This window comes from Physella acuta, unplaced genomic scaffold (genome assembly GCF_028476545.2).
Source record: "Physella acuta isolate Inbredline_101_S28 unplaced genomic scaffold, ASM2847654v3 ptg000036l, whole genome shotgun sequence".
Lineage (NCBI taxonomy): Eukaryota > Metazoa > Mollusca > Gastropoda > Physidae > Physella > Physella acuta.
Genome location: NW_026731556.1, coordinates 508147 through 533998, shown reverse-complemented (window position 1 = coordinate 533998; position 25852 = coordinate 508147).

Genomic DNA, 25852 nt, shown 5'->3' with positions numbered 1-25852 from the left:
TAAAACAAATATGCTCGGCCTCCATAGATATTAATAGTAATACACCAAAGTCAAATGTAATAATAATATTTAATTGGAATATTTATTTGTTATTTAATTGGAATATTTATTTAATATTTAGATCTAGAATCTAGCTCAAAAGCTAATCATGTTGTAAACAAAATTAAATCTAGATTTAGAGTGAATCGCTACGCTAGGTAGACATAGAACCTACTTATTTAATTAAATTTTATTACAAACTTTATACCTTTATTTGATTCAAAATACACCAATTATTAATAAATTTTAAAAAATGGGCCTAATAATACAAAATTTAATTGTCGCTAAGATCTATATTCTAATCATGTTATTTAGCAAACGAAATTATATGAATTTGAAATAATATTTTATGACTAGACTCAGATCTAGAATCTGCTACTTAAATTAAATTTTAATAGTAGTTGATATTTTTGTTGTAGAAGGCTTTAATAAATTACTTAAGCCTACTTACTAAGTGTCTAATTACAGTGATACTGGACTGAGTTTAGTGAAATTTAGTAGCAGAGCAGTGGTACTGATTTCCCCTTTGTACCCTGCTGGGCCCTGAGGGTAATAAATTACATAACAGATTATATCTTTAGTTGGCTGAGATCTATGAGCATCACTCCGTGTTACCTACAAAGATATCACGTTTTATGATAGGTTAGAAACAAGTGGGGGCTGTGTGAAGTATCATGGAGGTGAGAAATCTTGTGGTACTGATTCCGCTTTGGTCTCCATCCTGCTGGACCATGATGGTCGTAAATTACATTACATACCATGTCTGTTTAGCTGAGAGCAGTAATCCATGTTACGTACAAAGAGATGAAGTTTTATGGTGGGCTAGAAAACGGTGGTGGCTGGATATCATGTAAGTTAGACATTTTAAGAGAGAAGCTTCGATGTATTGTGTTGGATCACTTCTCTGCTGGACCATTAGGGTCATAAATTACATTACATGCTACCTAGATTGGCTGCGATCTAAGAATAGCATTACATAAGCAGTTTTATTGGAGGTTTATTGGGGGTTGAGTGGTCTCACGTTTGTTACTTTAGAGTAGATCTTTTAGACCTATAGCTACTAGTTCTTGTACTAAACTGGAGAATCTAGAATATATACTAACTAGATGTAAATTATCTATATTATATTACTGCATTTTATGTCAACACGAATATAAGAACCTTCAATTTAAAAAGGTTTTTTTTACGTATTTTTCCTATTAAGCGGGTGCGAGGCTCATAACTTATGATCAACACATTTTGAGACACGTCCAGCACTGCGCAACAGCTGATTGTTTACTGGCGATGTTCACAACCGTGATTTAGGTCAGGTGTTTGCAAGGACTCTATAGTCGAAAGAAAATCTAACTTTACAGAGCGTATAACTTTTGAATTGGCAACATGGTCTTCTATGGAACCCGCTATGCGTGTTGTAAAAAAGTAAATAAATCATGTGACGTCACAATAAATAAAGAATTTGTTCTGAACTTTTATAACTAAAGTGTTGTGTCTGCCAATAAATATATCAATAAATTAATTAACGTCTTCAAATGAATTTGTGATCAACATTTTGGTAAAAAAGAACATTATTCTGTATGTAATGGATTGTGGTTTTATTATAACACAACGGACGATGAAGCCATGTTTATGTATCTTGTCTTTATTCTGCCTCCGCAACCAGAAACAGGAAACACATGCAAGGGACATCACTCAAAACATTATAAAATATAAGACTAATATAAGAAGAGTGAGTTCCCTTGAATTCACAAAGCTCAATATATAACACTGTACATAAATACGTATTTCACCGTTCTACACATAGTGCAGATGCTCTCATGTAACCAAACAGACAAACAAAAAATAAATGTATAAACATGTAAAAAAATTCTTGAATTTTAGTAGTATATAGATAAATATATCAGAATGTAGATTAGAAAAAGTTGTTATAATAGAAACAAGTTGAACTGTAAATAGGAAAGGATTGAAAGATACAATACAGAGCACCTAATTAGTTTAAACTTTTATTTTAATTGGGTTCGTTATATAGTATTGCACACAAGGTAAATAAAGTGGAATAATTAGTCAACAAACATTTAAATTTGAATAAATAAGATTAAAAAAATACAACATATTCATGATATTGAAATAAATAGTGGGGGTGTAGTGCGTTATAAATTAAATCAAGCGCATTAATTATAAAAAAAAAAGAATTTTAATTTTTCATGTAGGCTTGCTTACAAGATTTTAAAAATTGACATTTATGTACGAATTTTACATCTAAATAAATTGGCATAATTAAATAAATTTGATTACATTTTGTATTTAAAGTAATTCAAATGTTAGTATATTTAAACTGCCAGTCTCCATATTTTTAAAAAAAGTTTATAACTGTTTGGTTTTAATGGAAAATGTAATTATATTCACGAAAAATATCGACTTTAAAAAAACATATTTAGTTTTGTGTGAGTGGCTGGAGTGTTGTCATTATTATTTATATGTAACTTAAAAGGCGAATGTATCGTTTTATTTCATGTCGTAAACTGTACTTTTTAGTTGTGTAGTCCCGTAGAATGGTGCCGCTGTGTAACTGTTTATCTCCCTGTTTACAGCAAGTTTGTATATATTTTGTTTACATTGTTGTCAATGTTTATATTAAGCGTCTTTTTCTATAATTCTGTCGTATGTTTCGTGGCGTGTTGTTTGTTATCTGTGAATTAGGGACTATTTGTTTACGTGTAGTGTGCGAGGTGCGTGAAAGTCAGTCCGCAGGTATATCTAGATGCTTTTGGATGTCGTGCGTATGAAGGGAGGAAATCTGTGTGTCAGATCCTGGACCATCCGGTGCATCAAAACATCATCTAACTGTTAAACTAAGTGAATCCCATTCTTTATAGCTTGGTAAGCTATATACTTTATTTATTTTCGTTTTCTTTCATGTTTGTTGGCCATGAGCTAAGTTTTTCTGTGCCTTTATGTTTTCTTATCGCCATTGTGGTTTTGCCAGACCACGTGGAAAGAGACAGTTTCTGTCTAGGTTGTAATGTCTATTTTTTATTATGATGTTTAGTATTTGATTTTTCACTTTGTTGTATCCCTTGGGCTTGTGTTAAGCCAGGGATGTTTCTTTATACTTGACCCACAGTTATGGAATACTCCTGGCTGTTGGGTTAAGTAGTACAGGTATATGGTTAGTTGTGACCCCTGGGCTTGTGTTAAGCAAGGTATAAGGTTCATTGTTGCCTAACCCACAGTTACGGTTCATTCCTGACTGTTGCGTTTGGTTGTGTTATTTGTAATCTGTTTTACACATTTTGTATGCCATTATAGTGGACTTCCTGTGGTGATCGTTGTTGATCCCCAGGAGAGTGTTTGGTTTATGCTAGTCACTATTGATGTGCAGATAACATTAAGAGATTTTATTTTATGTGAACCTAGTATATAACATTTTTAGCGCAGTTTCCATACTGACAATTGCGATTATTAATTCGTTATTTCTGGTTTTATTTTAATTGATTTGGTTATTTTTCCTCTTTTTAGGACGGTAGTCCGAAATAGGGTGTTTTGTTACATTAAGTTCTGTTTAGTCGTGTTAAGTTCTGTTTTGTTTTGTATATGTAGTTAAGCCATATCTATTCATTTTCATTTTTACAATTGGTTCCATTTCTGTTAAATAAATTTCATAAATTGTAAAAGTTTTTTGTTTTATTTTTAACAGTATAGGCCCTACTAAGGTTAGGGTTAACCACTGTGGGTTTTACCACGGTTGCACCGACCGGACAGATTATTTAGATAAGCCTAGGGAAGGGTAGGTAGGATAATAGTTATCTCCCCTAACTTTTTTCCTGCCGTGTTGCAAAACACGACTAGAGTTAACAATTCTATGTTCTCAAAATAAAATAAAAAATTGCCTAAAAAAATAAAATAAAATCCTTGATAAACAGTTTTTTTAGAGTATAGGGAATACATGTGGAAAGTAAAGTTTTTTTTTTTTACTGAGTGGAATTTCGCTTAATTCTTTTTTTTTTTTGCTTTTGTTTTTGTTTTGTTAATAACTTAAAGAAAAACTGATGTTATCCAAGGTTAAAAGTGATGCATACAGAAGTTGTGACAGAACCTTGCGTGTTGCTCAAAATAGTACACAGAATGTTGATGGTGTAGGCCTATATATTGAGAACACTCTAGGCTAACCACTGAAAAATCTGAAGGTACATAATCATGACCCAGCCAAGCGTAAAGCCTGGTACTCTTGATATATATCACAGCCAGAACTAAGATCATCTTCATCAGTCGTTTCTCTTTCACCGATAACAAATCGGAGTTTGTGGGAGTGTTGGTATTATAAGACCGTGTTTTCCCGGCTAGGCAAACAGACGATGATTTTCTGAGAGGTTTAAACGTGATGATGAAACAAATTACTGCCTCGATTTGAAAAACATGTGGAATCGTAACCAAGGATACGTTGTCATATGCCACCACAAGCTCGTAGTAAAGTTCTCAACCGCCAACCCGATGGTCTTGAGTTCGGATCCCGAGCTGGTTTCTGCAGGACGTATCTGTGTCCACTCAGCTCTAATGGGTACCTGACCCACGTTAGGGAACAAAGATGAATTGACATAGTGCTGACCATATTATACTCCCGTATGTCGAAGAAATTGAAACAAGTGATTACCATCTGACCCATGTGTCTTAGGCACAAACGAGAAAACTTTATAATGAAACTAGCCGTCCCTGACAGGCGCTATATTAGCGTCTGTCAAAAATCAAAAGGATTATGACTTGTGTGTTTATTAAACACAATAAACTCAGCATTACCAGGGTGTAAGAAATATGTTTCAATCAATTGCCTGTATGGAAATATGGACGTTTGAGAAAATAACACATAACCCTAGCTCTAACTCAAAACTTAACCCTATTCACAACCAACAAAAACCAAAACTGAAACACAAAAGCAAACGTAACGCGAACGCAAAAACAAACGCAAACACAAACACTAGCATAAACGAATACGCAAACGCAAAGCAAAAAAAAACAGAAACAAGTGAAAATATAAAAACAAACACAAACACAAACACGAACACAAAAACGTACACGAACATGAACAAAAACACAAACAAAATCGCAAACGCAAAAGCAAATGCGAACAAAACACAAACACAAAACGAAAAATAAAATCAAACGCAAACACAAATGAAAACACAAAAGTAAGCGCAAACGCAAATGCAAGCAGACATAAAAAGAAAAAGGAAGTAATAAAAAAAAACTTAAACATAAACATAGACGTAAACGTAAACGCAAAAAAAAGAAACGCATTTATACGCGTACATGTACATGTTATCCTAAACGTACATGAACACTTAATCATTTACGTAAACATAAACGTAAACGTACACGTACACGCACAGGCACACACAAAGGCACATGCACACGGACACGTACATGAACACGAATACGAAGGACGTGAAAGTGACTGTAAACGTGTACATGAACGTGAGCGTAAACTAATACGCAAAACCAAAAAACAAAAAGCAAATCGCATTCACATCCGCAAGCACAAAATGAAAACGTAAATGAAACACAAATACAAACAGAAACGTAAACGTACACGAACACGTACACGCACAGGCACACAGAAAGGCACATGCACACGTACACGCACACGTACACGTACACATACACGTACAAGTACACGTACACGTACATGAACACGAATACCAATGACGTGAATGTGAAAGTCAATGTAAACGTGTACGTAGAGGCGGACGTGAAAGTGAACGTAAACCAATACGCAAAACCAAAAAACAAAAAGCAAATCGCATTCACATACGCAAGTACAGAAAAACCGGAAATGCAAATGGAAAAGAAAATGCATACGTAAACACAAACACTAACACATACGCAAACATTAACGTAAACAAAAGGCAAATGGAAACATAACGTAAACATAAAGGACATTTAGGGACAGCTTCTAAACTGTTATTAATCAAAATTAAAAATTAGTAAACAGTGCATTCAGTGTTTAAAAAATATAAAATATCTTTGTTTTTCCTGCACTTTTCATTGCACGTTATATTTATCGCAATGTTCATGTCGTATAGCACAGCTTTATCTGAATGAAATATTTCTTGATTTTTGCCCTTCCTTTGGCTTAAGTTACTAGATATGATATTAAATGAAACGTATGAGGGGCCATTGTGGACCAAAGGGCTTCAACCAACATGTTACATATAGACGAATATTGCATAGATACCCACTAGTTATCATCTATTTAGGTTCATATAAGAATAAAGTCTCTTTCAGATCGAAAAAAACGATTGCTATTAGATTTACAATATAAAGTAGCAAGATTGTAAAGGGTGTGAGCGCACAGAAATCGTAAAAAAACACAATGGCCAAATTGGAATTAACTTTCTATTAGGATTATGTCTCTATGTCCGTTTGTGATTACCGTTACAGCTTAGTTGACAAACTTTATAAATAAGTATAATATCAAATGTGTAATTTAGTATCAACTTTCAGTGATTTTTGGTAAAACGTAGTGGAACATATTCTACTTTCAGTTTTTCAAAAGCTTACATCTTTCTTAAGCCGGAAACTTGTGAACTAAAGTTTTTACTCTTTTACAGAACCAAGTTATTTAATACTTTTCACGAAGGTAAAGACTCGAAGGTAAAGACTCGAAGGTAATGTTTTGTGTAATAAAATGTAACTAAATTAGTATATTAATTTACTCATCGAAAATTATTGAGTACCAATGTTCCACATTAGTGTACAAACGTTTTTTGCTGTTCATTTGGTGCACAATGCTTTCTTTCTAAGAGAATCAATTATGTTTTTAAAATTCAAGTATTTAAAAATTTATTTTAAGAATTATCTCGACTGCAATGTAGTTCCAGCGCTATTCCTCGTAGAATTATCTAGGAATATTAGAGAAAGTATAGGAGAGATCACTCCCGATTTATTTGTCCAAGATTCTACATACTTCTATCCTGACAGTAGACATGCGAAATAATTGTTCCTGTTGTTATTGACATTGTAATTATTCTTTCTGCAAAACAATATTCCATCAATTCACCACACACACAAATTTGATCTTCTAAAAGAAAATTCTCTCGTTGAAATTCACCAGACAATAGAATGTGCCTTGTAATTATTAAAACTTCCACAATTGTGGCATTAAAATATGAATCCATCTTACAAATGTTTGTGTTCGTTGATATAAACAGATGTTATTGATACTAATCTCGTAATGATTTCGCTGCTTGTGACATAAATGATCAGATCATTTTGACTTTCAAGAATAATAATACATAGCAGTTTTAAGAAAGGAGTTCTATTTCAAAGTTTATTCTCTCTGACATTTTTTTAAATTACGAATAAGTTTCGTCGTCATTATTTGTAACCTGTTTTGTTTTTTATTTTCAGGTTATAGAAAAACAAGAAAAGTAAAAAAAATTCCCAAGTAAAGTAAATCTTCTAATAGATTTTACGTCTTACAAATTACCATAATTTGTGAGTGGTTGGCAAGTAGCTAAGTGGGTTTTGCGTTAAAAAAACCCAACAGTATATGACGAATAGGGATGGGGCGTTGGTTTCAAGAAAATTATTCTATTTCAAAGTTTATTCCCCCTGACATTTATTTAAATTACAAGTAAGCTTCGTCATCATTATTTGTAACCTTTTTGTTGTTTTTACTTTAGGCTTCAGGGTACAAAAAACAGTAACAGAGAATTTTAGTCCCAAACAAAATAAATCTTCTCATAGATTTTACGAATTACAGTTATTATAATTTAGTGAGCGGTAGGTTAATCGCTGTGGTTGTGTTCCCAAAAAATAGTGTATGACGAAGTAATGGTGATTATGCTGCGAATGGGGTTCGGTCGTTGATAGTAGAAAGGAGGGGGTTCTAACTCGATTACTTAGTATTATTTTATTTAAATATAGTGTTGCTTTGTATCGGAATGAAACGCGGGTATGTTAAATCGATTTATTTCAAACAGCCTTTAGATAAAAATATAGAGCGAAGAAAATTACCAGCAACACGATGAGTTCTCAGTATAATAATATGTTCTTAAGGAGGGTACATTCATTTTAACATACGGAATTTCACAATGAAGTTTAATTAAAATGTTATTTTATGTAAAATACTGGTCGTAATTATATCACAATCATTTGTTTGATTTTTTAAACATATTCAGATTTTTAACCAAAATGTTAATTATTTTCTTATAAATTATGTTCTCTTGAAGAACTTAGAGCTAAATGTTCTTAATTCACACTTTTGTGAAAATCAAACAAAGCATTATCATTTCTCTTCTAGTTTAAATTCGTCAGATGTGTAGCTATCAATACATAGGCACGTAAGTCCCACTGTAAAAGAACTATATAAATAACAACGCTTTACTTTGTTGCCATATTGAATATGTGAACTATCTCTCCTCCAAGTTTTTATTTTATTTTAAGGCACTTTTAGCAGCAAGGTTTTAAATTTGTGGTTGTGAAACATTCATCTATTTTAACAATTCATTTTAGAAACTAATTGAGCAAAACGTTTTTAAGTGTTGTTGATGAATGTAATCTGATAAAAACCGAGCTGAACAAAAATATTGAAGTAAGTCTTACTTATAAATTTTTCGTAGACGGAGAGATTCAGTAATTAATATGCGTTTCAACTAATGTAAATTTCAAAAATGTTTACTCAGATTGTTTAATGTAGACAGGGTCTATTACGCTAATAACTTTTTTAACATATTTTTTTTGTTTGCCATGTGTGTAAGTGCATTAGTGAGTTTTGTAAAAATCAGTTTTATTTTATCTCTGCTATAAGACCTTTTTAACATATTAGTTTGTGTTAAAACTAATAATATTAATCAATTTCTAAATATGTATTCTTATATTCTTATATTATTATATATACTGCTCAAATGATTTATGTGTCTCTGTATGTGGCGAACAGATGACAGACCCTTGACAATAGGGGTATATAGTAAAAAAAAATATCGATTGATCGCCATAGTGTAATATTCTCAATGCATTTAATATCTAAATGAGTTATTAAAAAATAATATGGATAGTTTTCTTTAAAAAAAGGTTCCTTTTCAAAACCTATTATTTTAAATAACTTCCCTTGATAGATCAGAAATAAATGTTTTACTTCCCTTTACATGGGGGGAAAAATACATTTTATTAGTTTGTTTTGGTGTTGGAAAAAAAAAATTAGCGTGGATTGAAAAAATGCAATGTTGTTAGTAAATTATGAAAATTAAATACTGCCTTTCATTTATTTTATACATTGAACATTTGTTTACTAATTATTATTTTTAATCAATAACAGTTTAGAAGCCGATCCTAGATGTTCTCTATATTTACTTCTAGCTTTCGGTACAGACAAGGTAGGGGTATTATAGTCGTTCAATAAATCGAATCAGGAACGTCCTCCGGCGCCCCGGCAAGATTCGATTAGGCGCCCTGGGCTATCATATGGGCGCTATGGTGCATAAGTTCGTTCTAAAAAGTGCGATAAACTATGGATAAGAAGGGTTAATAAAGTCCTTCACTAAATTGAATCCGAAGCGTCCTCTGGTGCCCCAACATAGTGCTATCCCGTGTTCGCTATGGTGCCTACGTTTGTTTAAGCTACTTTCAAAAGACTATGAATAAAAAAAGGGTTTTATAGGCGTTTACTAAGTTGATTCAGGCTGTTCCGCCGGCAAAGGGTGCGATTTTGGCGCCCGGGTTAGACCATGAGCACTTTGCGTTCGTGCTTGCATTTCAGTTTGTGTTTATGTTTGCGTTTACTTTTGCCTTATTTTGAGCTATTGTTTGTGTTTAGGTTTGCATTTGTGTTTTTATTTGTATTTGCTTAGTGTTTGCGTTTGTGTTTGTGTTTTTATTGTGCTTGAGTTTGGGTTTGCGTTTATGGTTAGGTTTGTGTTTGCATTTCTATTTGGGTTTGTGTTTTTGTTTGCTTTTTTGTTTTCGTTTGCGTTTGTGTTTTCATTGTAATTGTGTTTGTGTTTGAGTTTGTGGTTGTGTTTATGTTTGCGTTTGCGCTTGGGTTTGTATTTTCGGTTGTGTTTGCATTTGTATTTGCGATTCATGTTATGTTTGCGTGTGTGTTGTACTTCATATACGTAAAAGCAATCAAAACAAAGAACACAAATACAAACTTTCAAAATCTTTTCAGTTGTTAAGCAATAAAATAAATAATATGGTGAATACCTTATAATAATTATCTAATAATAATTTCGCAATTTTTAAAATATTTATTTAGTTTCAAATCTACTTTCAAAAGATGATAAAAACCAATTAAAATGTGGATATAATTATTTATTTTCATTTCCTGAATACTTCAGGAAAATGAAAACAATTAAATCATCACATTATTATGGTACTTATATTTTTTCAGAGATTCACTTTTGTATGAGATGGAGATAACCAATGTTTATCAAGACCAGACCGAAGTATCACCTACAGCAGTTCCAAAACTACAACCAGTCGTGTTAGACACAACAAACGTCTTCCTAGATATTTACGTCATCACTCTCGGCTCTATCTTGTTCGCCATTTTCGGCATAATCACCAATGGCATCAACCTAGTCGTCTTCGCCAAGATCGGCTTCAAGACATCCATGAATCTGACGCTGTTTGTCCTCTCTGCTAGTTACTGCCTCACCGGATGCTGCACTATAGCTTACAACGTTTGCCGAATGTCCAGGATTTTACCCAGCGATTCTATCATAGATTACAAAGTTCCTCAAAGAGGTTTCGCCTTCGCTCACCTCATGTTTACTGACTTGTCATCGATCATAACGATATATCTCTCTATAGAACGATGTCTTTGCGTCACGTTTCCATTTACTTTTAAAATAATGTTCAGTATGAAACAAACATACATTATATTTGCCTTCATCTTTATATTCCTACTTGCTAATAAAACTCCTTTGTTTTCGACCTTGTGTATCCAGTTTAAGTTCGACGAACAGAAACAATTTAATAGGTATGTCATTTGTGAAACTGCTCTTAATAACCAGCTTGTGATGGTTCATGACATCGTATCCTTGGTGACGATTCCTTTCGTTTGTCAAATCGCAACAATAGTATGTGTCATCATCATGTCTAGAGCTCTCAGAAAATCATCGTCTGTTCGTCTGGCAGGGAAAACTTTGTCAACTAAATCCACCTTAGCGAAGGTCGATTCGTTATCAGTGAAAGAGAAACGGCTGGTAAAGATGATTTTAATTCTAGCTGTGTTGTATGTCCCAACAAGCGTACCAGGGTGTACGATTGGCTGGGTCAGGCTCCTGTACCCCCAGATTTTTCAGTGGTTAGCTTCTGGGGTTTTAAACCTGTACACCATCAACAGCCTGTGTTTCATATTGGGCAACATCCATAGTTCTGTCACAGTTTTTGTGTACATCAGTTTTAACCCTGGATACCGTCAGTTTTTACAAGCTTTTATGTAACTTGCCTTCTCTGTTGTGCTTTTGTCTGTCCTACTTTGTCCGTCATTTTTCGCAGCTGGCCAGCAAAATTTCCATTATATTTAACTAGGCATTTTTTTAAAAAAAGTGTCTCGATTACAATGAAATCTGAAATAATTAATTTAGGTTAGCTTAGGTTTGCCTGTCGCCCCTCCTGGGACATAGACCGCTGACAAGAGCTTTTTAGGCGTCTCTTTCCTAGGCTAGTCTCTTCGTCCCCAGGTGTATCCAATCTTCCTGGTGTCTTCTTCCAGGTCACGTCTCCAAATCTTTCTTGGTCTGCCTCTCCTCCTTCTGTCCTGTGGATTCCAGGTGAGGGTCTGTCTTGTTATGATGGATACAGGCTTCCTGAGTGTGTGGCCAATCCATTTCCATTTTCCCTGGAGGACTCTACTTCAACTGGCAGTTGATTTGTCCGTTGCCATAGAACATCATTTCTGATGGTTTTAGTCTAGCAAATTCGAAGGATCTGTCAGATGCATGAGTTTATAAATGATTGTATTTTCTTCTTATTCATAGCAATTATTCTCAATTATTCTCTGCTGGCCATTCATTATTCTACATTTTAAACCTTCATATGAAGACATAATATTGTTGACTATTTTCTGTGGCACCCCATAGTGTCTCAACGATTTCCACATTGACTCTCTATCCAGGTTAAAGGCTTTCTCATAATCTATGAAATTAATATAGAGAGATGAGATTTACTCTTGGGTCTGTTCAACGATAATGCGCAAGGTAGCAATTTGGTCTATGCATGACCTTTCCTTCCTAAAGCCCGCCTGTTGATCTCGAAGCTGGGGGTCTATCGCTTCCTTCATTCTGTTTAATAATATTCTGTTGAAGACTTTGCCTGGGATGGACAGCTGGTGATATATCTTGCGTGCACTCTGATGTTGGATTATTCAGTAGCTCTTCAAAATGTTCAGCACCAGGTATTATCTTTCCATCTTTGGTCTTCACTGGCCTCTCTGGCTTAATGAACTTCCCAGATATCTTCTTAATTGTATTGTTCACTTCCTTAACATTCCCATGGTACAGTGCTTCTTCTGATTCCACTGCCAGCATTTCTAAATAATTCAGTCTTTTGATATGCATTTCTTGACACTATTGTTTGTTTTAGTATATTCTTCTAGGGCTTTTAATTTAGCAGCCCGTGTACGACTGTTGTTTAATAATGCCTTCTTTCTTTTTCTTTCTCAATAATTTTTAGAGCATCTGCTGAAATCAATTCCTTATTTTGGCTTTTGATAGGGCCTAGCACTTCTTCACAAGTTGATGAAAATAGGTTTTTAGTTTTTTCCCAATTTTCCCTGTCTCTTCCTCTATTAGCTCTTGTAGGACCTGAAACTTGTTGGAAATATGGAGCTTAGATTCATTTAGTTTAGAGGGGTCCTTAAGTAGGCCAGTGTTATACCTGTATTGCCTTCTGTTTTCCAAAATGTTTTTCTTCGGCTTGAGTTTTGCTTTAGCAACAAGTAGGCGATGGTCTGAAGCAACATAAGCTCCTCTCTTGACACGTACATCTTGAAGTGATCTCCTGAACATTTTTATGATACTTACATGGTCTATCTGGTTTTCTGTAGACAAGTTGGGTGATACCCAAGTAGCTTTAATGTATCTTTTTGTGATGAAAGAGACTTCCTCCAATTACTAAATTACTTGTGGCCCACAAGTCAACAAATATTTCTCTGTTTTCGTTCATCTAACCTAAACCCTGCTGTCCCATACATTCTTCATATCTCTGTTGTCGCTTCCAATCTTAGCATCATTTTTATCATCCATGAGTATAAAGATGTTTCTTCTTGGGCGGTTCTGGATAATGTCATCTATGTCATCTTCTTTGCTGTCATTTTTTGGGGCCTGTATTATGTCCATGTTTATTCGTGATATTTGATTTTTAAATGTGGCTCTTATGATTCGCGGGCACTGTGCCTCCCATCCAATGTGAGCCCACTGTGCTTGGTTAGACAGCTTGAGTGCAAAACACGACTAGAGTTAACAATTCTATGTTCTCAAAATAAAATAAAAAATTGCCTAAAAAAATAAAATAAAATCCTTGATAAACAGTTTTTTTAGAGTATAGGGAATACATGTGGAAAGTAAAGTTTTTTTTTTTTACTGAGTGGAATTTCGCTTAATTCTTTTTTTTTTTTGCTTTTGTTTTTGTTTTGTTAATAACTTAAAGAAAAACTGATGTTATCCAAGGTTAAAAGTGATGCATACAGAAGTTGTGACAGAACCTTGCGTGTTGCTCAAAATAGTACACAGAATGTTGATGGTGTAGGCCTATATATTGAGAACACTCTAGGCTAACCACTGAAAAATCTGAAGGTACATAATCATGACCCAGCCAAGCGTAAAGCCTGGTACTCTTGATATATATCACAGCCAGAACTAAGATCATCTTCATCAGTCGTTTCTCTTTCACCGATAACAAATCGGAGTTTGTGGGAGTGTTGGTATTATAAGACCGTGTTTTCCCGGCTAGGCAAACAGACGATGATTTTCTGAGAGGTTTAAACGTGATGATGAAACAAATTACTGCCTCGATTTGAAAAACATGTGGAATCGTAACCAAGGATACGTTGTCATATGCCACCACAAGCTCGTAGTAAAGTTCTCAACCGCCAACCCGATGGTCTTGAGTTCGGATCCCGAGCTGGTTTCTGCAGGACGTATCTGTGTCCACTCAGCTCTAATGGGTACCTGACCCACGTTAGGGAACAAAGATGAATTGACATAGTGCTGACCATATTATACTCCCGTATGTCGAAGAAATTGAAACAAGTGATTACCATCTGACCCATGTGTCTTAGGCACAAACGAGAAAACTTTATAATGAAACTAGCCGTCCCTGACAGGCGCTATATTAGCGTCTGTCAAAAATCAAAAGGATTATGACTTGTGTGTTTATTAAACACAATAAACTCAGCATTACCAGGGTGTAAGAAATATGTTTCAATCAATTGCCTGTATGGAAATATGGACGTTTGAGAAAATAACACATAACCCTAGCTCTAACTCAAAACTTAACCCTATTCACAACCAACAAAAACCAAAACTGAAACACAAAAGCAAACGTAACGCGAACGCAAAAACAAACGCAAACACAAACACTAGCATAAACGAATACGCAAACGCAAAGCAAAAAAAAACAGAAACAAGTGAAAATATAAAAACAAACACAAACACAAACACGAACACAAAAACGTACACGAACATGAACAAAAACACAAACAAAATCGCAAACGCAAAAGCAAATGCGAACAAAACACAAACACAAAACGAAAAATAAAATCAAACGCAAACACAAATGAAAACACAAAAGTAAGCGCAAACGCAAATGCAAGCAGACATAAAAAGAAAAAGGAAGTAATAAAAAAAAACTTAAACATAAACATAGACGTAAACGTAAACGCAAAAAAAAGAAACGCATTTATACGCGTACATGTACATGTTATCCTAAACGTACATGAACACTTAATCATTTACGTAAACATAAACGTAAACGTACACGTACACGCACAGGCACACACAAAGGCACATGCACACGGACACGTACATGAACACGAATACGAAGGACGTGAAAGTGACTGTAAACGTGTACATGAACGTGAGCGTAAACTAATACGCAAAACCAAAAAACAAAAAGCAAATCGCATTCACATCCGCAAGCACAAAATGAAAACGTAAATGAAACACAAATACAAACAGAAACGTAAACGTACACGAACACGTACACGCACAGGCACACAGAAAGGCACATGCACACGTACACGCACACGTACACGTACACATACACGTACAAGTACACGTACACGTACATGAACACGAATACCAATGACGTGAATGTGAAAGTCAATGTAAACGTGTACGTAGAGGCGGACGTGAAAGTGAACGTAAACCAATACGCAAAACCAAAAAACAAAAAGCAAATCGCATTCACATACGCAAGTACAGAAAAACCGGAAATGCAAATGGAAAAGAAAATGCATACGTAAACACAAACACTAACACATACGCAAACATTAACGTAAACAAAAGGCAAATGGAAACATAACGTAAACATAAAGGACATTTAGGGACAGCTTCTAAACTGTTATTAATCAAAATTAAAAATTAGTAAACAGTGCATTCAGTGTTTAAAAAATATAAAATATCTTTGTTTTTCCTGCACTTTTCATTGCACGTTATATTTATCGCAATGTTCATGTCGTATAGCACAGCTTTATCTGAATGAAATATTTCTTGATTTTTGCCCTTCCTTTGGCTTAAGTTACTAGATATGATATTAAATGAAACGTATGAGGGGCCATTGTGGACCAAAGGGCTTCAACCAACATGTTACATATAGACGAATATTGCATAGATACCCACTAGTTATCATCTATTTAGGTTCATATAAGAATAAAGTCTCTTTCAGATCGAAAAAAACGATTGCTATTAGATTTACAATATAAAGTAGCAAGATTGTAAAGGGTGTGAGCGCACAGAAATCGTAAAAAAACACAATGGCCAAATTGGAATTAACTTTCTATTAGGATTATGTCTCTATGTCCGTTTGTGATTACCGTTACAGCTTAGTTGACAAACTTTATAAATAAGTATAATATCAAATGTGTAATTTAGTATCAACTTTCAGTGATTTTTGGTAAAACGTAGTGGAACATATTCTACTTTCAGTTTTTCAAAAGCTTACATCTTTCTTAAGCCGGAAACTTGTGAACTAAAGTTTTTACTCTTTTACAGAACCAAGTTATTTAATACTTTTCACGAAGGTAAAGACTCGAAGGTAAAGACTCGAAGGTAATGTTTTGTGTAATAAAATGTAACTAAATTAGTATATTAATTTACTCATCGAAAATTATTGAGTACCAATGTTCCACATTAGTGTACAAACGTTTTTTGCTGTTCATTTGGTGCACAATGCTTTCTTTCTAAGAGAATCAATTATGTTTTTAAAATTCAAGTATTTAAAAATTTATTTTAAGAATTATCTCGACTGCAATGTAGTTCCAGCGCTATTCCTCGTAGAATTATCTAGGAATATTAGAGAAAGTATAGGAGAGATCACTCCCGATTTATTTGTCCAAGATTCTACATACTTCTATCCTGACAGTAGACATGCGAAATAATTGTTCCTGTTGTTATTGACATTGTAATTATTCTTTCTGCAAAACAATATTCCATCAATTCACCACACACACAAATTTGATCTTCTAAAAGAAAATTCTCTCGTTGAAATTCACCAGACAATAGAATGTGCCTTGTAATTATTAAAACTTCCACAATTGTGGCATTAAAATATGAATCCATCTTACAAATGTTTGTGTTCGTTGATATAAACAGATGTTATTGATACTAATCTCGTAATGATTTCGCTGCTTGTGACATAAATGATCAGATCATTTTGACTTTCAAGAATAATAATACATAGCAGTTTTAAGAAAGGAGTTCTATTTCAAAGTTTATTCTCTCTGACATTTTTTTAAATTACGAATAAGTTTCGTCGTCATTATTTGTAACCTGTTTTGTTTTTTATTTTCAGGTTATAGAAAAACAAGAAAAGTAAAAAAAATTCCCAAGTAAAGTAAATCTTCTAATAGATTTTACGTCTTACAAATTACCATAATTTGTGAGTGGTTGGCAAGTAGCTAAGTGGGTTTTGCGTTAAAAAAACCCAACAGTATATGACGAATAGGGATGGGGCGTTGGTTTCAAGAAAATTATTCTATTTCAAAGTTTATTCCCCCTGACATTTATTTAAATTACAAGTAAGCTTCGTCATCATTATTTGTAACCTTTTTGTTGTTTTTACTTTAGGCTTCAGGGTACAAAAAACAGTAACAGAGAATTTTAGTCCCAAACAAAATAAATCTTCTCATAGATTTTACGAATTACAGTTATTATAATTTAGTGAGCGGTAGGTTAATCGCTGTGGTTGTGTTCCCAAAAAATAGTGTATGACGAAGTAATGGTGATTATGCTGCGAATGGGGTTCGGTCGTTGATAGTAGAAAGGAGGGGGTTCTAACTCGATTACTTAGTATTATTTTATTTAAATATAGTGTTGCTTTGTATCGGAATGAAACGCGGGTATGTTAAATCGATTTATTTCAAACAGCCTTTAGATAAAAATATAGAGCGAAGAAAATTACCAGCAACACGATGAGTTCTCAGTATAATAATATGTTCTTAAGGAGGGTACATTCATTTTAACATACGGAATTTCACAATGAAGTTTAATTAAAATGTTATTTTATGTAAAATACTGGTCGTAATTATATCACAATCATTTGTTTGATTTTTTAAACATATTCAGATTTTTAACCAAAATGTTAATTATTTTCTTATAAATTATGTTCTCTTGAAGAACTTAGAGCTAAATGTTCTTAATTCACACTTTTGTGAAAATCAAACAAAGCATTATCATTTCTCTTCTAGTTTAAATTCGTCAGATGTGTAGCTATCAATACATAGGCACGTAAGTCCCACTGTAAAAGAACTATATAAATAACAACGCTTTACTTTGTTGCCATATTGAATATGTGAACTATCTCTCCTCCAAGTTTTTATTTTATTTTAAGGCACTTTTAGCAGCAAGGTTTTAAATTTGTGGTTGTGAAACATTCATCTATTTTAACAATTCATTTTAGAAACTAATTGAGCAAAACGTTTTTAAGTGTTGTTGATGAATGTAATCTGATAAAAACCGAGCTGAACAAAAATATTGAAGTAAGTCTTACTTATAAATTTTTCGTAGACGGAGAGATTCAGTAATTAATATGCGTTTCAACTAATGTAAATTTCAAAAATGTTTACTCAGATTGTTTAATGTAGACAGGGTCTATTACGCTAATAACTTTTTTAACATATTTTTTTTGTTTGCCATGTGTGTAAGTGCATTAGTGAGTTTTGTAAAAATCAGTTTTATTTTATCTCTGCTATAAGACCTTTTTAACATATTAGTTTGTGTTAAAACTAATAATATTAATCAATTTCTAAATATGTATTCTTATATTCTTATATTATTATATATACTGCTCAAATGATTTATGTGTCTCTGTATGTGGCGAACAGATGACAGACCCTTGACAATAGGGGTATATAGTAAAAAAAAATATCGATTGATCGCCATAGTGTAATATTCTCAATGCATTTAATATCTAAATGAGTTATTAAAAAATAATATGGATAGTTTTCTTTAAAAAAAGGTTCCTTTTCAAAACCTATTATTTTAAATAACTTCCCTTGATAGATCAGAAATAAATGTTTTACTTCCCTTTACATGGGGGGAAAAATACATTTTATTAGTTTGTTTTGGTGTTGGAAAAAAAAAATTAGCGTGGATTGAAAAAATGCAATGTTGTTAGTAAATTATGAAAATTAAATACTGCCTTTCATTTATTTTATACATTGAACATTTGTTTACTAATTATTATTTTTAATCAATAACAGTTTAGAAGCCGATCCTAGATGTTCTCTATATTTACTTCTAGCTTTCGGTACAGACAAGGTAGGGGTATTATAGTCGTTCAATAAATCGAATCAGGAACGTCCTCCGGCGCCCCGGCAAGATTCGATTAGGCGCCCTGGGCTATCATATGGGCGCTATGGTGCATAAGTTCGTTCTAAAAAGTGCGATAAACTATGGATAAGAAGGGTTAATAAAGTCCTTCACTAAATTGAATCCGAAGCGTCCTCTGGTGCCCCAACATAGTGCTATCCCGTGTTCGCTATGGTGCCTACGTTTGTTTAAGCTACTTTCAAAAGACTATGAATAAAAAAAGGGTTTTATAGGCGTTTACTAAGTTGATTCAGGCTGTTCCGCCGGCAAAGGGTGCGATTTTGGCGCCCGGGTTAGACCATGAGCACTTTGCGTTCGTGCTTGCATTTCAGTTTGTGTTTATGTTTGCGTTTACTTTTGCCTTATTTTGAGCTATTGTTTGTGTTTAGGTTTGCATTTGTGTTTTTATTTGTATTTGCTTAGTGTTTGCGTTTGTGTTTGTGTTTTTATTGTGCTTGAGTTTGGGTTTGCGTTTATGGTTAGGTTTGTGTTTGCATTTCTATTTGGGTTTGTGTTTTTGTTTGCTTTTTTGTTTTCGTTTGCGTTTGTGTTTTCATTGTAATTGTGTTTGTGTTTGAGTTTGTGGTTGTGTTTATGTTTGCGTTTGCGCTTGGGTTTGTATTTTCGGTTGTGTTTGCATTTGTATTTGCGATTCATGTTATGTTTGCGTGTGTGTTGTACTTCATATACGTAAAAGCAATCAAAACAAAGAACACAAATACAAACTTTCAAAATCTTTTCAGTTGTTAAGCAATAAAATAAATAATATGGTGAATACCTTATAATAATTATCTAATAATAATTTCGCAATTTTTAAAATATTTATTTAGTTTCAAATCTACTTTCAAAAGATGATAAAAACCAATTAAAATGTGGATATAATTATTTATTTTCATTTCCTGAATACTTCAGGAAAATGAAAACAATTAAATCATCACATTATTATGGTACTTATATTTTTTCAGAGATTCACTTTTGTATGAGATGGAGATAACCAATGTTTATCAAGACCAGACCGAAGTATCACCTACAGCAGTTCCAAAACTACAACCAGTCGTGTTAGACACAACAAACGTCTTCCTAGATATTTACGTCATCACTCTCGGCTCTATCTTGTTCGCCATTTTCGGCATAATCACCAATGGCATCAACCTAGTCGTCTTCGCCAAGATCGGCTTCAAGACATCCATGAATCTGACGCTGTTTGTCCTCTCTGCTAGTTACTGCCTCACCGGATGCTGCACTATAGCTTACAACGTTTGCCGAATGTCCAGGATTTTACCCAGCGATTCTATCATAGATTACAAAGTTCCTCAAAGAGGTTTCGCCTTCGCTCACCTCATGTTTACTGACTTGTCATCGATCATAACGATATATCTCTCTATAGAACGATGTCTTTGCGTCACGTTTCCATTTACTTTTAAAATAATGTTCAGTATGAAACAAACATACATTATATTTGCCTTCATCTTTATATTCCTACTTGCTAATAAAACTCCTTTGTTTTCGACCTTGTGTATCCAGTTTAAGTTCGACGAACAGAAACAATTTAATAGGTATGTCATTTGTGAAACTGCTCTTAATAACCAGCTTGTGATGGTTCATGACATCGTATCCTTGGTGACGATTCCTTTCGTTTGTCAAATCGCAACAATAGTATGTGTCATCATCATGTCTAGAGCTCTCAGAAAATCATCGTCTGTTCGTCTGGCAGGGAAAACTTTGTCAACTAAATCCACCTTAGCGAAGGTCGATTCGTTATCAGTGAAAGAGAAACGGCTGGTAAAGATGATTTTAATTCTAGCTGTGTTGTATGTCCCAACAAGCGTACCAGGGTGTACGATTGGCTGGGTCAGGCTCCTGTACCCCCAGATTTTTCAGTGGTTAGCTTCTGGGGTTTTAAACCTGTACACCATCAACAGCCTGTGTTTCATATTGGGCAACATCCATAGTTCTGTCACAGTTTTTGTGTACATCAGTTTTAACCCTGGATACCGTCAGTTTTTACAAGCTTTTATGTAACTTGCCTTCTCTGTTGTGCTTTTGTCTGTCCTACTTTGTCCGTCATTTTTCGCAGCTGGCCAGCAAAATTTCCATTATATTTAACTAGGCATTTTTTTAAAAAAAGTGTCTCGATTACAATGAAATCTGAAATAATTAATTTAGGTTAGCTTAGGTTTGCCTGTCGCCCCTCCTGGGACATAGACCGCTGACAAGAGCTTTTTAGGCGTCTCTTTCCTAGGCTAGTCTCTTCGTCCCCAGGTGTATCCAATCTTCCTGGTGTCTTCTTCCAGGTCACGTCTCCAAATCTTTCTTGGTCTGCCTCTCCTCCTTCTGTCCTGTGGATTCCAGGTGAGGGTCTGTCTTGTTATGATGGATACAGGCTTCCTGAGTGTGTGGCCAATCCATTTCCATTTTCCCTGGAGGACTCTACTTCAACTGGCAGTTGATTTGTCCGTTGCCATAGAACATCATTTCTGATGGTTTTAGTCTAGCAAATTCGAAGGATCTGTCAGATGCATGAGTTTATAAATGATTGTATTTTCTTCTTATTCATAGCAATTATTCTCAATTATTCTCTGCTGGCCATTCATTATTCTACATTTTAAACCTTCATATGAAGACATAATATTGTTGACTATTTTCTGTGGCACCCCATAGTGTCTCAACGATTTCCACATTGACTCTCTATCCAGGTTAAAGGCTTTCTCATAATCTATGAAATTAATATAGAGAGATGAGATTTACTCTTGGGTCTGTTCAACGATAATGCGCAAGGTAGCAATTTGGTCTATGCATGACCTTTCCTTCCTAAAGCCCGCCTGTTGATCTCGAAGCTGGGGGTCTATCGCTTCCTTCATTCTGTTTAATAATATTCTGTTGAAGACTTTGCCTGGGATGGACAGCTGGTGATATATCTTGCGTGCACTCTGATGTTGGATTATTCAGTAGCTCTTCAAAATGTTCAGCACCAGGTATTATCTTTCCATCTTTGGTCTTCACTGGCCTCTCTGGCTTAATGAACTTCCCAGATATCTTCTTAATTGTATTGTTCACTTCCTTAACATTCCCATGGTACAGTGCTTCTTCTGATTCCACTGCCAGCATTTCTAAATAATTCAGTCTTTTGATATGCATTTCTTGACACTATTGTTTGTTTTAGTATATTCTTCTAGGGCTTTTAATTTAGCAGCCCGTGTACGACTGTTGTTTAATAATGCCTTCTTTCTTTTTCTTTCTCAATAATTTTTAGAGCATCTGCTGAAATCAATTCCTTATTTTGGCTTTTGATAGGGCCTAGCACTTCTTCACAAGTTGATGAAAATAGGTTTTTAGTTTTTTCCCAATTTTCCCTGTCTCTTCCTCTATTAGCTCTTGTAGGACCTGAAACTTGTTGGAAATATGGAGCTTAGATTCATTTAGTTTAGAGGGGTCCTTAAGTAGGCCAGTGTTATACCTGTATTGCCTTCTGTTTTCCAAAATGTTTTTCTTCGGCTTGAGTTTTGCTTTAGCAACAAGTAGGCGATGGTCTGAAGCAACATAAGCTCCTCTCTTGACACGTACATCTTGAAGTGATCTCCTGAACATTTTTATGATACTTACATGGTCTATCTGGTTTTCTGTAGACAAGTTGGGTGATACCCAAGTAGCTTTAATGTATCTTTTTGTGATGAAAGAGACTTCCTCCAATTACTAAATTACTTGTGGCCCACAAGTCAACAAATATTTCTCTGTTTTCGTTCATCTAACCTAAACCCTGCTGTCCCATACATTCTTCATATCTCTGTTGTCGCTTCCAATCTTAGCATCATTTTTATCATCCATGAGTATAAAGATGTTTCTTCTTGGGCGGTTCTGGATAATGTCATCTATGTCATCTTCTTTGCTGTCATTTTTTGGGGCCTGTATTATGTCCATGTTTATTCGTGATATTTGATTTTTAAATGTGGCTCTTATGATTCGCGGGCACTGTGCCTCCCATCCAATGTGAGCCCACTGTGCTTGGTTAGACAGCTTGAGTGCGACTCCTTGAGTACGGGGTGCATTTTCATTATCGTGGCCTGACAACAGGAGTTACTCTCCTGTTATTATTATTTTTTGTCCTGAGCCAGTCCACCTTGACTCGCTGATACCCAGAATAGCTCTTTTATAGTGTCTCATTTCTGCGCCTACTTGGGTTTCTTTTCCAGCTTCATACATTGTGCAGACATTCCAAGCTCCAATATTGACGGTAGACCTGGTGGACCTGGCTTTATAAATTATCTATCGGGAGATCAACTCCTTCTCAAGTTCAAGCTGTCTGTTTTTAAATTTTTCGGCGTTTCTGTAGCGAGTTGTTTTTTTACGATACAAGGTTGCTGACCTTATGCTCAACCCCCAATCTGGAGGACCAGGGTGCTAGCTTTCGTCTGACCCCTACCCGCGCAGACCTACCCAGCTTGGTTGAACCTGCGAGGAGTTAATACTCCCGCTGCTATAGCTCTGGGGGTCGTCGGGGTACACAAGCTGCCAAGCCACAATAAACTTAATCGGATGCTACATTAAGAATTTAAATATTAATATAAATTTCCAATGTAAAGTACTACTTACAGCGCTTTTATTATTTATTACATATTTTTTGCTTATTTTTGTGCGCAATTGTTATAAGTAATGTTACTCTATTGTATTAAAAATATTTTTTAAAAGTCTCACAAAATCTTCTCTTCTTAATTTACTAGTAGTTAGTATGATAGCTTAAAAGCGTTTTAAAATTGTATTCTTAAGTGAAACAATTGTAATTCAATGTATCTTTACTGAAGTGTTTATATCAGAAGGTAATTCAATGTATTTTTACTGTAAGGTTTCTTTGATAAGTTAATTTAAATTATCTTTACAGTTATGTTTCTATCAGAATGATACTGTGCTTTTTTACACATGTTCCTTTCTTAGTACTACTATCGGTTCGCGGAAATTACTCAAAACGTTCGGTCAGCAATAAGTCGAGCCGCCTTTACTTAAGACAGGTACTCATTAGAGCTGGATGGACTCTTAGACTAATTACAGGCACAAGTCGGAACCGAAATCCAAACTCGACACCTTCGGGCTAGCAGCCAAACGTTCTACCATTCGGAGTTAAGGGGGAGGCTCCGGTAAAAAAAAAAACTTTTTTAATACTCGTTAGAAAACCGGTAATTTTTACAGTATTAAGATACATCCGCATATGCATTTCCACTAAAAAAATTGGTGGAAAAATCTTGGTAACTATGACAACCGCGGACATCTTGAAAATTTAACCCCTTAGTAAGTTTTCCACCATTCATCAAATATTATATTTTAAGCCCTATGAGTAATGAATTCCTAATCTTCTTCCATATTCGTGTTCCACTTATAAAAACCTTAAGCTAAGGGAAACAGTGGTTAAACAGTTGAAGACCACATACCATTTCATAATTTCAAGGATTGCTAAGATTTAACTTTATGTATAACTAGCCGTTCCAGCCAGGACATGCACTGGCTACTAAGAAACCTTATCGATAAATGACCGTGGCTTGTGTGCTAGTTAGGGATGATTGCTTCATTTACATACCATAAACATTTACATAACAAACGTAAATAGCATCAGAAGCATTAATGAAACATTAACAAAGCCATGTTTTTTTTTTCGCCTTCTAAAAATCATTTTATTTTTAATTTTTCTTTTTTTATAAAATCTTGGCGTAAGGATATTTTTTTCTCAATAATTTATTTTATATATGAAATTTGATTTTTTAAAATTTCGGATTGGGGGGGGGGGGGGGGGGAAGGGGGATAAATAATATATTGTTTTCTCTTTCTCATTCCAAAAATTATATTTCTTTACTTTCAGTTTTATTTAAGATTATCAGGGTGCGAATTACTCTTACAGTCTAATGTAGGACTTTTTTACCCAAATCCGTAGATTGTTCATAAATTCACCCCCTCCTGTAATGGGCACCTGACTAAAATCAGAACAGGTTTTTGGCTCACATGAACATGTAAAATCTACTTCGTCAGTTTGTAGATTCACCCACTCATTTTATGAGTACTTGACTCAAATCAGAGTAATTATTGAGCTCATGGAAACAGTTAAACTCTGCTTCGTCATTTCATGAAGGGTAAATCTTTCTTTACAAAATCGCTAATTTTATAACAAATTTAAATCATAAATCATTTTTGAGAAGTTTTAAAAAAAAGTAATAAACAAATTACAATGTAGATTGGAAAAAGGTTATAAAATAGTTTTAAAAAGTGCAATGTAAACAGGAAAGAATAAAAGATAACTTTACGTTTGTTTGTTGTTTTTTAACCTGGTTTGTATATTTGTTGGCCTTGGTTGCAAACCTTCAAACTCGAAAAAATTTAATTTTGTTATTTTTATGAAACAAAAGCCAGTAGGATTCACCATAATTTCTGAAAATATTATAGACATATTGAGAATGATTATATGATGCACTAAAAAGTAGAAAATAAATTATACACGACTATTTAAATAACTATAAAGAAAAACGTGGTTCTCTTCCTAAATATTGGTAAAGGTATCCAATAGATACTAAAGTGACCCACGCTTTTCTTTATAGTTATTCAAATAGTGGGAATGAGTGGTCTAGCGGTAGAGAACTGAACTGCTAACCCGTTCGAATCCGGGTTCAAGTCAGCAGACCGTCCCTGAGTACACCCAACTCTGATGGGTACCTAACTCACGTTAGGGAAAGTAAAGGCGGCTGGGCATAGTACTGACCACACTATCTCTTCATATGCCGAGGTCATAGAAACGAGTGAACTCTACT